At 41.8% G+C, this 15,581-nt stretch overlaps 1 long non-coding RNA gene across 1 annotated transcript in view; it reads left to right on the top strand.

Annotated features, from left to right (window-relative positions):
- Positions 1–11,775: 11,775 nt before the first annotated feature.
- Positions 11,776–15,581, top strand: part of LOC132660233 (uncharacterized) — a 38,941-nt gene continuing 35,135 nt past the window's right edge. The window contains exons 1-2 of the long non-coding RNA XR_009601608.1: positions 11,776–12,003; positions 12,656–12,707. This is a non-coding gene — a long non-coding RNA (uncharacterized LOC132660233). The remainder of the gene's footprint in view (positions 12,004–12,655; positions 12,708–15,581) is intronic.

The following is a 15,581-nucleotide window of genomic DNA, read 5'->3' on the forward strand; positions in this document are numbered from 1 at the left end:
TTCTTTTACTTGGGGTTGATATTACAAATTGATCTTTGTTTTCTGGCCTTAAAATCCTTCTCAACCCAGATAGCCATTACAGTTAATCAGTTCAGTTCAGTCGCTCAGTCGTGTCCGACTCTTTGCGACCCCAAGAATCGCAGCACGCCAGGCCTTCCTGTCCATCACCTTCTCCCAGAGTTCACTCAGACTTGGCATCCATTGAGTCGGTGATGCCATCCATCCAGCCATCTCATCCTCTGTTGTCCTCTTCTCTTCCTTCCCCCAATCCCTCCCAGCATCAGAGTCTTTTCCAATGAGTCAACTCTCCTCATGAGGTGGCCAAAGTACTGGAGTTTCAGCTTTAGCATCATTCCTTCCAAAGAAATCCCAGGGCTGATCTCCTTCAGAATGGACTGGTTGGATCTGCTTGCAGTCCAAGGGACTCTCAAGAGTCTTCTCCAACACCACACTTCAAAAGCATCAATTCTTCAACGCTCAGCCTTCTTCACAGTCCAACTTTCACATCCATACATGACTACTGGAAAACCATAGCCTTGACTAGACGGACCTTAGTTGGCAAAGTAATGTCTCTGCTTTTCAATATGCTATCTAGGTTGCTCATAACTTTTCTTCCAAGGAGTAAGCGTCTTTTAATTTCATGGCTGCAATCACCATCTACGGTGATTTTGGAGCCCCCCAAAATAAAGTCTGACACTGTTTCCACTGTTTCCCCATCTACTTCCCATGAAGTGATGGGACCAGATGCCATGATCTTCGTTTTCTGAATGTTGAGCTTTAAGCCAACTTTTTCACTCTCCTCTTTCACTTTCATCAAGAGGCTTTTTAGTTCCTCTTCACTTTCTGCCATAAGGGTGGTGTCATCTGCATATCTGAGGTTATTGATATTTCTCTGGGCAATCTTGATTCTAGCTTGTGTTTCTTCCAGTCCAGCATTTCTCATGATGTACTCTGCATAGAAGTTAAATAAGCAGGGTGACAACATACAGCCTTGACATACTCCTTTTCCTATTAGAGATGGCATTAAATATGAAATGCTTTTGCCATCTCTGGCTGAAAGATCTTTCAAGTCCAAAATTAACAGTATGTCTTTCTGTTTTTTTAAATAATAGGTATGCAATGTATTTATTGGTTATTGAATATAATATATTACTATCAATTCTTTTTTAACAGCAGTCTTTCCCTCATACCTAAACATTTATCCATGAAGGTTAATTTTTAAAATTTTATATCAGTTCATTATACCAAAAATTGCTATTGGAAAAATATAAAAGTCACAAAAACAGGGGCTTCCCTGGTGGCTCAGTGGTAGAGAATCCGCCTACCAATGCAGGAGACATGGGTTTGATCCGTGGCCTGGGAAGATCCCATGTGCTGCGGAGCACAGGCCTGTGAGCCACAACTATTGAGCCTATGATCTAGAGCCCAGGAGGTGCAGCTGCTGAACCCATGTGCCAGTTACTGAAACCTGTGCACCCTCGAACCTGTGCTCCGTAACAAAGCCACCTCAGTGAGAAGCCCGTGCTCCACAGCTAGAGAGCAGCCCCCGCCTGCCTCAACTAGAGCAAAGCCTGCGCAGCAATCAAGACCCAGCACAGACAAACTAACTTTTTTTTAAGTCACGTACAATTTATGCCCCTCTCAAAAAAGTTACAGAGACCAAAGATTGCCTGTGCCAGAGCCTAATCATGAGAGAAAAGCACAATGTAATTTGAACATGAAAAGTCTTATATAATCATTAATTATAACAAGATTGGACTAATGAAGGATTCTTCAGTGAAAACTAAGGAGACTGTTAAAGGAAAAAAAAAAAAAAGGTATAAAAGAACAGATATAAGGAGAGGCCATTGGCCCTGAGAGTATCCCAAGATGAGCCCACCCCCTGACCCAAGACTGAGATTGAGATTCTGGAGAGGACACATCTGCGGCTCTCTGGCTGGTGGAGAAGTCACTGGGGATTGCATGGGTGGAACTTGCTGGGAATCCACCCTCCAACAGTTGCTAGAAAGGCTCCTTCTAAGGTGGTAGGGAGATGCTGCTGCCCACTGTGTGATGGGTCCAAGTGCCAGAGAACTGATTGGTGATGCAGGAACCAGGTGCCAGAGGAGCCATTCACGCTGCAAGAACCCGCAGACAGGAGCACACTGGAACCAGAGAGGCTCCTCCTCCTCCAGCGCCTTTTATTGACAGCTTGGTACTGTGACAGCTGGCAAAGTAGAAGTATAAAAATCAACTCTAGTATTGTGGTGCAGGCAATAAAGGATCTATTTGGAACTGAGAGGAAATAGACTCATAACTGGCCTAATCTTCCCAAAGGACCCTGACATGAGCTATTCTTTGTAATGGAGTAGTAACAAAACTTGTTTTAGAACACTAGCTGAAGCCAGGTGACATTGGAGTAGCTGTAACTACTTAATGCTTAGTAAAGCTGTATAAAGGAGAAGGTAGGTGATGGCACCCCACTCCAGTACTCTTGCCTGGAAAATCCCATGGATGGAGGAGCCTGGTTGGCTGCAGTCCATGGGGTCGCGAAGAGTCAGACATGACTGAGCGACTTCACTTTCACTTTTCACTTTCATGCATTGGAGAAGGAAATGGCAACCCAGTCCAGTGTTCTTGCCTGGAGAATCCCAGGGATGGGGGAGCCTGGTGCGCTGCTGTCTATGGGGTTGCACAGAGTCGGACACGACTGAAGCGACTTAGCAGCAGCAAAGCTGTATAAGGTAGTATAAAGATGGCTACTTACTGTTTTTGTGGCCTTGGACAAGTTTCCCAAGCTCTGAGCCTCAGTTTTCTCATTTATAAAATGGAAATAATATTAATTTCAGATAGATATAAAGGTTAAATAGGAAATTGTCTCTGGTCCTTCTTAAAACCACTAGTATATTTTTTTGTTTCTCAGATTCTCAATCATGTCCCACTCTGCAACCCCATGGACTGTAGCCTGCCTGGCTCTTCTGTCCTTGGGATTCAGCAAGTAAGAATACTGGAGTGGGGAGCCATTTCCTCCTCCAAGGGATCTTCTTGACTTAGAAATTGAATCTGCATCTCTGTATCTCCTGCATTGGCAGGTAGATTCTTTATCACTAGCACCACCTGGAAAGCCCAATAATATATAAAAAGGAGCAAAAAGTAACTCCAAAAGGAGAATGGAAGTGGATACCACAGCAAAAAAGGAAAAATGATCATTTTGAAAAGTTACGGAAAGTGGTGACTGGAACCAACTCCTACAAGAATAAAAGTCAGGAAGCAGTGAACTCCAGAAAGGCTTAGAATGGGAAGCCTCACTGAAAGCTGCAGTGCTGAATGAAAATGAAAATGGGAAGATTGTGATGTCTTCAAGAGGATCAGCTTGATCTCCCTAGCCTGAGAAGCCCAGCAGGCACCCCTGTCCTCCACCCCAACAGAAGAGGTTTGCCCTCTACAAAAGCTGGACCAGATTGGCTCTGGGCTCAGAAATGGAAGACCTGAGGTGACATCCTGAGAAAATAAAAGCCTGAATGCTGAACTGTGAGACCCATTGGACTGCAAGGAGATCCAACCAGTGCATTCTGAAGGAGATCAGACCTGGGATTTCTTTGGAAGGAATGGTGCTAAAGCTAAAACTCCAGTACTTTGACCACCTCATGCGGAGAGTTGACTCATTGGAAAAGACCCTGATGCTGGGAGGGATTGGGGGCAGGAGGAGAAGGGGACAACAGAGGATGAGATGGCTTGATGGCATCACTGACTCAATGGACGTGAGTCTGAGTGAACTCTGCGAGTTGGTGATGGACAGGGAGGCCTGGTGTGCTGCGATTCATGGGGTCATGAAGAGTTAGACACGACTGAACTGAACTGATAGATCTCCTCATGCTTATAATTCTTGGAGAGCATTGAGCTTGTTAGATTCTTATCTGTAGATTCATATATACACAACAAATTTGAAAAGGCCAACAAAACTGACAGTTTTAACTCAGCTGACTAAGAGAAAGAGAATGCATAAATAACTAAAATCAGCAATGTAAGTGCAGACGTTGCTAGCAAACTTACAGAAATAAAGAGGATTATAAGAGAATACTATGAAGAATTATATGCCAACAATTTAGTAAACTAGAAGATATGGAGAAATTCCTAGAAATACACAAATTATCAAATCTGACTTAGAAAATCTCAATAGATATAGCAAATAAAAGGGGATTGAATCAGTTCAATAACAACAACAACCCAACCTCCCTACAAAGAAAAGTCCAGAACCAGATGACTTCACTGGCAAATCCCACCAAACATTTAAAGAAGAATTAATGCCAATACTTCTCAAACTCTTCCAAAAAGTAGAAGGGGAAGGAGCACACTATCTCATCCTTTGAACCCAGTCTTTCCTTGATACCAAAGCCGTTTGAAGATATAAGAAAAAACTACAGACAAATATATTTATATATATATGTGTGTGTGTGTTATATATATATTAGTCTGTGTGTGTGTATATAAATATATATATATATAGTGAAATATTATAGGAATGCAGTACTAATACAATGTGGATGAACCCTGAAAACATTACACTGAGTGAAAGCCTGATACACAGGATCACAGATCATATGATTCCATTTATATGAAATATCAAGAATAGGTAAATTGTTAGATAGTGCAAATTAGTGGTTACTAGGGTAGAGGGGTGGAGTAGGCAATGGCACCCCATCCCAGTGCTCTTGCCTGGAAAATCCCATGGACGGAGGAGCCTGGTAGGCTCCAGTCCATGGGGCTGCTAAAAGTCGGGCACAACTGAGCGACTTCACTTTCACTTTTCACTTTCATGCATTGAAGAAGGAAATGGCAACCCACTCCAGTATTCTTGCCTGGAGAATCCCAGGGTCAGAGGAGCCTATTGGGCTGCCGTCTATGGGGTCGCAGAGTCGGACACGACTGAAGTGACTTAGCAGCAGCAGCAGGGTAGAGGGGGAGTTTGGAAGTAAGTGCTTAATGGGTATGAGATTTCCTTTGGATGTGATGAAAATGTTCTAGAACTAGATAGAAGTAATGGTGGTACAACATTGCAAATGCACTAAATGCCACTAAATTTTTTGCTTTAAATCGCTCAATCATATGTTATGTGAATTTTGCCTCAAAAAAAAAAAAATGTACACGTTTCTGTTAGGCTCTCTTCTGAATATTTCTTGTAGCGTTCACAGTACTGGCCCTAAATCTAATCTAATCTACCTTCTAGTCTCATGAAAGAAGCAGCATTAGATAAGCCAACAAGTGTGGTTATGATTGTGGTCAGTGCTATATACAACAGAAAAAGGTGTGGCATAAAAAGAATGAGGAAATAGATTGGGAAGTGAGGGACAGAGGCTGTCAGGAACATCTATTTAAGAAAGTAACTTTTCAGTTGGGAGCTAAAGAATGATTACAAGGGACTTACCTGGTGGTGAAGAATCTGCCTCCGAAGGCAGGAGAAGCAGGCTCAATCCCTAGTCAGGGAGCTAAGATGCCACATGCTGCAGGGCGATTAAGCCCTTGAACTAGGGAAGCCTGCATGCTGCAAAGAAGACCCAGAGCAGCCCCCACCGCACCCCCCCCCCAAAAAAAAAGGAAGGAAGAAACAGCTTTGTAAATCAACTATACTTCAGTATAGAATGAAAATTAAATCGAATTTAAAAATAAGTCAAGAATGAATAGAAAGTGTCCTAGTGAGGAGTTAGGTATTACAGACTCCAGACAGAGAAGGCAGCATGCCTAGTGTCCTGCAGCAGAGAAGAGCTCGTACATGTGAGAAGTGGAAAGAGTGGCCCAGCTCGTGCCCTGTGAGTGCCGTGAGTGACCTCAGTCAGTCCCCTGAGGAGCACAAGAGTTGCTCAGGGCTGTGTGGACACACTTCAGTCTGCTCAGATTCTGACAATCCACTTCAAGGCTCCTGGAGGTGTGGGTAATTTTCTTGACTCTGCCCTGCCTAATAAATTTTTCAAATCATTTTTTTTTTTTTTTTTTTTTCAGAAAGAGAAGGTAAAGAAAAGGAAGAAGGGGAGCAAAAGATCAAAATTGGAGTCTGGTCTCTGCCACTATTAGTACTTAATTTGAGTTGTTTACTGTCGTTATCCCATACTTAATCAATTCATTGGCTAATTAGTTATCTTTGGCGGGGGGGTGGCGGGGGCGGGGGAGATGTCCTGCGGTCAGTAAATTAGAGAAATGTGTCGACTGGCTGGACACTTTCTGATCTTTGAATATATTCCTCTTTCCATTTCCTATATTCATTCCACTGGCCTTTGTTTCTTCCTTCATAATAGCTTTCACTTGCGTCTATTTAAAAATCATACATTAACATTATATACTAGGCATTTTAAAAACTATAATTTAGTCCTCACAAGAATTATGTATGTTATTTCACATTCATTTTCTAAGCAGAGGAACTAAGGTTTAGCGAGGTTGGGTATCTTGCTTGGGGTCACAGAGCTCATACATGATTGAGCTCTGATTCAAAGCCAGTCCTTTTTAACTCTGAAGGCTGTGGTTTCCCCAGGAGCACAGGCTATTTTCTTTCCATTCTACTGCTGTAACTTCCTCATTTTCCCTATGAACAACAGCAACAGCCTCCTGGTTTGCCTTACTTCCCTCCATCTTCTTTCTGCTTCAACCCACACTATCCCACACTCTACCCTCCCACCAGGTTAATTTCTCTTAAACACATATACCCCCAAAATCAAGGTCCCAAAAAACTTTTGATTGAATCTGGCAGAGGCGAGAGCTGAGGTTCCATTGGCTTCATAGAACTTTAGCTGAAGGGAAAATTTTTCTGCACCCATTAAAGTTTTCAGAGAAAAAAAAGATGATAAATTATTAGAAGAAAATGAGACAGTTAAAACCTTCCAGAATACTTGAAAACAAGCCCTCAGATCAGGTGGGATCTGGAGAGGCACAGGACGTGCTGAAGAGACAAGCCAGTGGTCTGGGTATCGGCCTGCTCTCTCCTCTGTTCCCCTCCCCACCAAGAGGAGCTGGGTCCCTCTCCATTGCACAGGAGACCTGGTCTGGGAAACCTACCAGCAATCCAGGATGGAAACTGCAAAAGGAAACTGATGTTTTGATTAGGCAAATATTTGAAATTATTTCATTCCAAAGAAAAATATCCCAATTAAAGTGCCAAGCATTGAGAATTCACAAACAGAAAACAGATGCGACATGTGTTCAGTTTGAAACCGGCTTGGGAATAACTCTCCCAAAACTGAATGTGGACATATTTACACAATATAATTCATAACAGAGCTCTGGAAGGGTTTCTAAGAGGAGACAAAGGAGTACTATACACACATTTAGCTATCCCTGGAGTATGGGCATGTACCAAATGTAATAAATATATGTCCGCTAGTTAGCTCTGCAATTTCCACATGTTTTTTAAGTGACTGCATTACTGATTACATAAGACACTAAAATCTTTTTAGAAATATGTATAATGGTAATGTTTTTAGAACCAAATTATAAGAATAATTAACCATTGGAAAATATTTTTTTCCCTACGTCTCAAGTTCAATGCTATCCTAAGAAAAAACTTCTTCCTGATTTGGAAAATGAACTTGGAGCCAAGATTTACTTTCTCTTAGGAAGGAAACATCAATAAAGATTTTTCATCTTTTGATCCTCTTAGGAAAATGAGGTTTATCACTCTTCAGAAAACAAAATTCTTGATGTTTTCTTGCATTCCTTTTACACAAACATAGAAGTGTTTTTGAAGTGCAAAAACAGAATCATAGTTTTTTTAAATGGCTAACTTTTAGCCAACCTTCCATCCAAGAGAATCAAAAAGTTTTAAATTCATAAAATACTCCCACATGTTTCTAACTAGAAAGATGATGGTGGATACCAAATTGTAACCTTTTACAGTCAATATTGTCTCAGTATTTTTGCATGTATTTTTTTGTTTTGTTATTTTTGTTTGTTTCAACAAATGACAGTTCTCACACTTTGAATGTGTGGTTTTAGCAACAGTTCACACATTCAAAATAAATTTATATAGACTCTATTCAATAAATGTATATTGAGTACTCCCAATGTATGAAAAATTATACTGTGCTGTTAGCTTTCCATTTGGATTAGACTTTTATATTGGTTCATTTATGTGTTAATTTTATTGACTAATTCTTAATTTTTTAATTAAAAAAATTTAATGTGATGTATTTTGCATCCAATGAAATTTTAAATCATCAATCCTATTAAAAAGATAGAAGAAGATTAAATGTAAGTAAAATTAGAAATATGTAGCATATAGTAAGCACATGGTGTCAGGGCTTCCATAGTGGCTCAGACAGTAAAGAACCAGCCTGCAATGCAGGAGACCTGGGTTCGATCCCTGGATTGGCAAGATCCCCTGGAAGAGGGCATGGCAACCCACTCTAGTATTCTTCCCTGGAGAATCCTCATGGACAGAGGAGCCTGGCGGGCTACAGTCCATGGGGTAGCAAAGAGTCGGACATGACTGAGCGACTAAGCACGTATGATGAAAGACCCACAGTGCAAGCTTGTGTGGACATCTAAGGTAGTAACATTATTGGCCCCAGTCGCTCCTCCCCCACTTTCTCTCCTCCATGTCCACACTTTGCTAGATCTCTTTTCCATTCTCTGCCACAGCAGGCACGCCTCTAATTGACTTAATTAGATTGAGTTCATTCCCTACCCTGGGCTTAGTCATTTGAATTGCTTTGGTTAATAGAACGAAGCAGTCAGTAGTTTGCTAGCTCCAAGACTAGGCCTCAAAAGATTTTCCCACTTTCTCTCTTGTGTTCCTCCCATCCCTGGGTGCGACATGCCCAGGGCTAGCAACAGGTCCCAGAAATAGGAATTTAGACGTGCAGGCTAAGTTGCCCCAGGCAACTTGTCAAACACAGCCCAGAGCAGAGCTCCCAGTTCACTTGTACCCAGAGCCCAGCTCATATCTGCTATGTTACTTTTTAGGACTGTCACAACAAAGTACCACAGACCAGGCTGTGTAAACAATGTAAAGTTATTTTCCCAGAGTTCTAGGGGCTGGAAGTCTGCAATTAGGGGCTGGTAGGGTTGATTTCTCTCTTCTGGCCTTTTAGATGAGTCTTCAAGCTGACATGGTGTTCTCTCTCTATGTATGTCTATGTCCAAATCTCTTCTTGTTAGGACACCAACGGAATTGGAATAGGGCCTGCCATAGTGACCTAATTGTAACTTGATTAATTCTTTAAAGGCACTGTCTCCAAATACAGTCACATTCTGAGGTACTAGGGATTAGGATTTCAAACTATGAAGTTTTGGAGAACACGATTCAGCCCATAACGTTGGCAAACTTAGTCTAGATAAAGCAGCCCAAAAGACTCGGGTGCTATAATAATAAATTAGCATTTTAAGGCACTAAGTTTTGAAGTAGTTTGTAAAAAAACATTAACTAACCAATACAAATGATATAAAAAGGTATTTACATAGTTATAGGTGATGAGACTTTGAGTAATTTAAAAATATTTTCTTTAAGAGTGACACTACATATTCTTTTAAACTAGTGTTTTTGACTATAAAGTAATACTTTTTCATCATTCTAGAAACAGAAAATATAGTAATATATAAAATATAAAAACAAATATCTAGGGACTTCAATGGGACTTCCGTGGAGGTCCAGTGGTCAAGACTCTATGCTCCCAGTGGAGGAGGCATAGGTTGGACCCTGGTTGGGGAACTGAGATCCTACATGCTATGCAGATCAGCCAAATATATATACATATCTGCCAACCTGAGAGGAAATTATTTTCCTAGTTATAAACATATATTCATACATATTTTTCCACTAACAGTCATACATATTTTTACCAAAACAGGTATTCTATCATACATACTTTAAACTGCTTTTTTTTAACAAAAATTTTTTCCAAGGATAGCATTGTTAATAAATATAGAGCTCTCTCATAATTTTAATGACTATGTAGTATGTCATTTTATCAATTTCCATAATTTATTTACTAACTTCTTGTTGACTATTATATAAATTGTACTTGGAGAAAGAAACAACAGCCCTCTCCAGTATTCCTGCCTGGAGAATCCCATGGACAGAGGAGCCTGGCAGGCTACAGTCTATGGGGTCGCAAGAGTCGGGCACAACTTAGTAACTAAACCACCACATGAACTGTACTCATTTTTCATGATGTTTATTTTTCCACTAAACAGAAAAAAATGTAACGTTTCTTTCTAAAATCCTCTGGGATCTGGGATTGAAAACACAAGATACATGTAGAGACTATTATTGCTAACTCTAGATTATTGTAAGATTTAATTTCTGCCAGTTTTACCTTGGTGTAAAGGCTCTGGTTTTTCCTGTGGTCATGTATGGATGTGAGAGTTGGACTGTGAAGAAGGCTGAGCCCCGAAGAATTGATGCTTTTGAACTGTGGTGTTGGAGAAGACTCTTGAGAGTCCCTTGGACTGCAAGGAGGTCCAACCAGTCCATTCTGAAGGAGATCAACTCTGGGATTTCTTTGGAAGGAATGATGCTAAAGCTGAAGCTCCAGTACTTTGGCGACCTCATGCGAAGAGTTGACTCATTGGAAAAGACTCTGATGCTGGGAGGGATTGGGGGCAGGAGGAATAGGGGACGACAGAGGATGAGATGGCTGGATGGCATCATGGACTCGATGGACGTGAGTCTGAGTGAACTCCGGGAGTTGGTGATGGACAGGGAGGCCTGGCGTGCTGCAATTCATGGGGTCGCAAAGAGTCAGACTCGACTGAGCAACTGAACTGAACTGAACTGAAAGGTAAGTGGATTGAAATGAGAATTACGGTAACAAGAAAAGAAGAGATATACGCAGACGCATAACTGGTTCACTTTGCTGTGCAGCAGAAAGTAACACAACTTTGTAAAGCAGCCATCCCCTGCTGCTGCTATTCACTCACTCAGTCATGTTCAACTCCGTGATCCAATGGGCTGTAGCCTGCCAGCCTTCTCTGTCCATGGGATTTCCCAGGCAAGAATACTAGAGTGGGTTGCCATTTCCTCCTCCAACTATACTCCAATAAAAATTAACTTTAAAAAAGAATGATGGTTTCTTTTAAGCAGAACTGATTGTTTCATTTTATGAAGCATGAATCCAGTCAGAATCTGCTCAGTTATCTACAGTGTGTGATGCTGGCCCATGCACTCCAGAAATGAAAGACACAAATGTGGCTTCAAATATCTTCCTACCTAGCAGGGGGAACAGACAGGGAGACGTACAGTTGACCCTGAGGAATAGCCACCTTAAGTCCACAAAGTTGCATATGGAATGAGGAAGTAAGTTCGGAAGTAAGTTCAAAGTAAATTTGGGAAAGAAGTATGTTTTCCAATGTTTTAATTGATAAAATATACTTCTTCTTAAGAACACTGCTTTTCTTTCTTTAAAAAAGTGTTTTCTGAGTTATTTGGCTGTGCCAGGTCTTAGCTGCAGCACTCAAGAACTTTGATCGTTATTGCAGCATTCGAGCTCTCAGCTGCGCCATGTGGGATCTAGTTCCCTGACCGGGGATCCAACCTGGGCCCCCTGCGCTGGGAGTGCAGGCTTAGCCACTTGACCACCAGGGAAGTCCCAGCTTTTCCTCTTGGTTGTTCTTTCTGAATAAGAGAAAAAGAAAATTATAGTTTCCCTAACATCTGGGCAAATTTAACAACCCTCTATCTCTCTAAGGAAGAACCTCCCAGGTGATTATTTTCTTCCAAGTTCTAGGGTAGTTACTTTGTCCCTGGAGGTTTGGCTGGCCACCTGTTAGTTGCGGTTCTGGTTTCTTTCCTGCCTCCTCCCAGTCCGTCTCAGTCAGCCTGGCCACAACAGGAGGTCAGCACTGATCTGACAAGAACCGTTCCACTTCTGACCCCTCGAAGGTGCCTGGTGGTGCTAAACTGTTGGTGCCATTTGTTTCCCGGTTTGGGGCCCCCTCCTTGGTGGTGGCTGGGCACCAGAGAATCTTTACTTCTGGAGAATGTGGTGGTGATGTGCTTGCAGCGTTTCTCCTCCAGGAAGAAGGTGCTCATTGTGTAAGGTATGTTCCACACAGAAGTGTTTTTCTCTGCAAAGTCAGAAGCTTCCTTGGAGGGAACAATATTTTTATCTAAACACACTGTTTGAATTTAGGTTAGTGTGATACAGAAATTGTACAAAAGCCGTGCCAGCCCACTTTCTTCACTTCTGTCAGTAAATTTAGAAAGCACAGATTAGTGTAGCTATATTGAGCTTTATTTCATTTAATGCTTTTAGCAATGCTGTATGTTTTTAATATTAGGATTCTAGGGAAAAAATATGCCATCTGATAATGTAAATGACAAATGTATTTACTGTAAACTTACTTGCTTTGGATACACTTGGTCAAAGCTCTGGGATTGCATAATGATGAGACTGGGGACCAACAGCTATACATATATTCAATCTAAGATGAAAAGGTCTGGGTCAAGGAGGAGATTAGGTTTTATACTAAAGGATTTGTTAACAGAGGAAATATGAGAAGTGGAAGATAAGGCTAGAGTCATTATAACAACAACAATAATAGCAACATTAATGATAATTACAACTATAGTTTATTGAAAGGTTCCTATTGCCAAGCATCAACCTAAGCATATCATATACTTACATTGTTTCTTCTCCACAGCATTATAGAGATAAATATTATTATTATCATTATTATTTCCATTTTTCAGATCAGGAGATTGAGGCACAAAGTGATTAAGTGACTTAATCATCACCTTAAAGGTAAGAAGCTACAGAACTGAGATTTTTACCAATCTTGGGCCTTTAATTACAGCAGTATCCAACTTATGATCATCTTTCACGGTTCTGTACTGCGCAAGTTATTATTATCCATACTTTTATAATAACTATAAACACTGAAGCGGAGGGAAAATTGCTCAAGTCTTCTTGAGAAACACTATCGCAGGGAGGTAAGACCCAGGCCTCGCAATGGGCTGCATTATGCCTACTATAGTCATTGCCAAATGTCCTTGTCTAGATCTTTCTAAACACAAGATAAAATAGTGCTTTTCAGGAATTGCTTTGGGACCTTTGCAGAAAGTTTCCTACTGACGAATGCACTGTTCACGCAGAAGGCACCCTCCACAGCGCAGGTCCTGAGTTGTCCTGGGTGCTCTGCTTGCAGCAATTTCTCTCTGGCTGTCTCTCAGAATCATTAATAATGATTTACCATCCATACTTTCTACGCAAATAAACCCCCCCTTCCTCCTAGGCCCACTCCTCAAGCTCTGTTTCCTCCTTAGCTCACCTCCATTCACTTCATTCCAAGGAAGCCCCGGTCTTGGCTGTGGCCTCATCTGCCTGAGCTGCAGCCTCCTGGAGAACAGTGCACTGCCAGCCACAGAGGACCCAGGCGGGGATCCTGGCAGCCAGGTTGCTAAGGGGAAGAGGAGAAAAAAGATGCACTGCCCCTCTCTCACGTGCTCTTTCAGGTCAGCAGAAGCTGCCTTCTTGGGAGCACAGCAAGATTCCCGACCAGTCGTGAGAGAGGTGTCGTTTCTTTACAGATTTAACAAAACTTCAGAGTGATGAATAGCTTCGACATGTCTTACTGATGTCATGTCCAACAGTTATCTATATCCACATTGACGCCTACAAGCTGTGAATCTAACAGCATTTGGGGTAGGCATTGCACGGCCCAGTAATTAAATTCATCTCAGGCCTCCTCATTAAGGCCATTGAGGTCTATTATACCTTGTGTTTTCATTTTATTGTAATTTGTCCTGTGAATCTGGGCAGCAATCAACACGAAGTACAAAAAGGAACAAACTGCTGATACACACAGACAACACGGATAAACCTTGACACCTTTATTCTAATTGAAAGGCGGTATATGAAACAACTACATATTCTATGATTCTGCTTATATGAAATTCTAGAAATGGCAAAACTATAGCAATAAAAAGACCAGAGGTTGCCTTTGGCCAGAGTTTGGAGGAGGGGGTTGACTTCAAAGGAAGGACATAAAGAAAATTTCCAGGATAGCAGACATGTTTTTATATTAATATCTTATGGGGGTGACTATAAGACTGTACAATTTCAACATTCATCAGCTATACATATAAAATGGGTGAATTTTATTATGTGTAATTATACCTCAGTACAAGTGGAAGAAAACAAAGTAGCTTTAAAGACAATGTGAGAGGAATAAGCATTATGAAAATCAAGAGGAAGGGGTCTGTTCAGATGTCTTTAAAGGAAGATTGGTTTGAACACCCAGACATGTGATAGAGGCTTCTCCTAGTTTAGTTCCAAGGGTCTCCCACTGCAGGGTTTGTGAAATTCACTGTACTGGGTTGTATATACAAAACCATGTTTCTGCTGATCACTTTTTGGATAATTTAAGGTATTTTCAAGAGTAACGTTGACTACACACATTTGTGTTTCCTGTTTGCTTCATGTCCCAGCGGGCTAGAAGATGCAGGTCCACGGTCATAGTGCTGGGATGGGGCAGCTGGGTTGCATTTTAAGGTCAGGATCTAAGACTGCACAGACAGCCTTCGAAAGAGAAAGCCGCCCTTTCCACCCATTCCCAAGGCTCACTCCCAAAGCGAGCCATGTTGCATTCATCATAACTGGCTACCACATCACTTCGGGTGTTCACACTGTTACTTCAGACACACAACTCCAACAGTCGTTAGCTTCCAAGAGGGAGGTGTTTGCAGAGCTGGCCTCATAATCACTTATGTTGGCATCAGCTTCTCCTGGCATCACCTTGATGGGGGCTGTCACGTTCCCCCAACACGTAAGGTGGAGGTGAACAGCTGGCAGCTATGCAATCACTCAGGCCTCACTTTTATCTTGGCAGGATTCTTTGTTAACTTCTCTGAGTGTCGACTTGGTCTCTTGACAATGGAATGTTAACCATCCACCCCTTTCCTAAGTGTCAGCCAACACGCATTAACGCTCTCTTCTGACTCCATCCAGGCCTTTGCACGAACTGTCCCTCTGCCAGGCCGTTTTCAGCATCCTTAAAGACTCCACTTATATCCCCTGCTCTACAAGGCAACTCTCCCTGCTGCTTGCCACCCTCCTCCTCTGCAGGTGGGCTGAAGAGCCCCTCCTGGGGGTTTCCCAGTGCCTGGGTTTCCACCTGCCCGGTGAGGACACTCATCTGCCTCCTTATTGGTCTCCCCACTTAGCTCTGTGTACCCTAACCCAGAGATGCAGAGATGATGGCTACTTTTCTTCTAAGCCTTATTATGACTTGTAAGAGTCTGGAAAATTTGTATTAAATAGTAGAGGAACCGAATATCATCCCTCTAGGGCTTCAAGTGAGATAGTGGATGTAAAGCATAAAACCTAACACCTAACATCTGACACAGTAGACGCAGTAGACAGTATTAGTCTTTTGTTTCACTCCCCCAACTCCTCCAAATCCTGCTTTTGTCTGACTCTGTCCCTCAGTGGGAGAAGTGATTCAATGGAATCCATTCAGAGTGATCCCTCTCTGCAAGGAATGATGGGATTTGGTTGGGAAATGTATATTTCTGGAATAGTTTCAAACTGAACCAGTTTTAAGAAGATATAGGTTCATCAATGAGGACATTTTATAGAGTAACAAATGATGACCTTATTTCCTGGGAATATATATAG

Source organism: Ovis aries, chromosome 8 (assembly GCF_016772045.2).
Source record: "Ovis aries strain OAR_USU_Benz2616 breed Rambouillet chromosome 8, ARS-UI_Ramb_v3.0, whole genome shotgun sequence".
Lineage (NCBI taxonomy): Eukaryota > Metazoa > Chordata > Mammalia > Artiodactyla > Bovidae > Ovis > Ovis aries.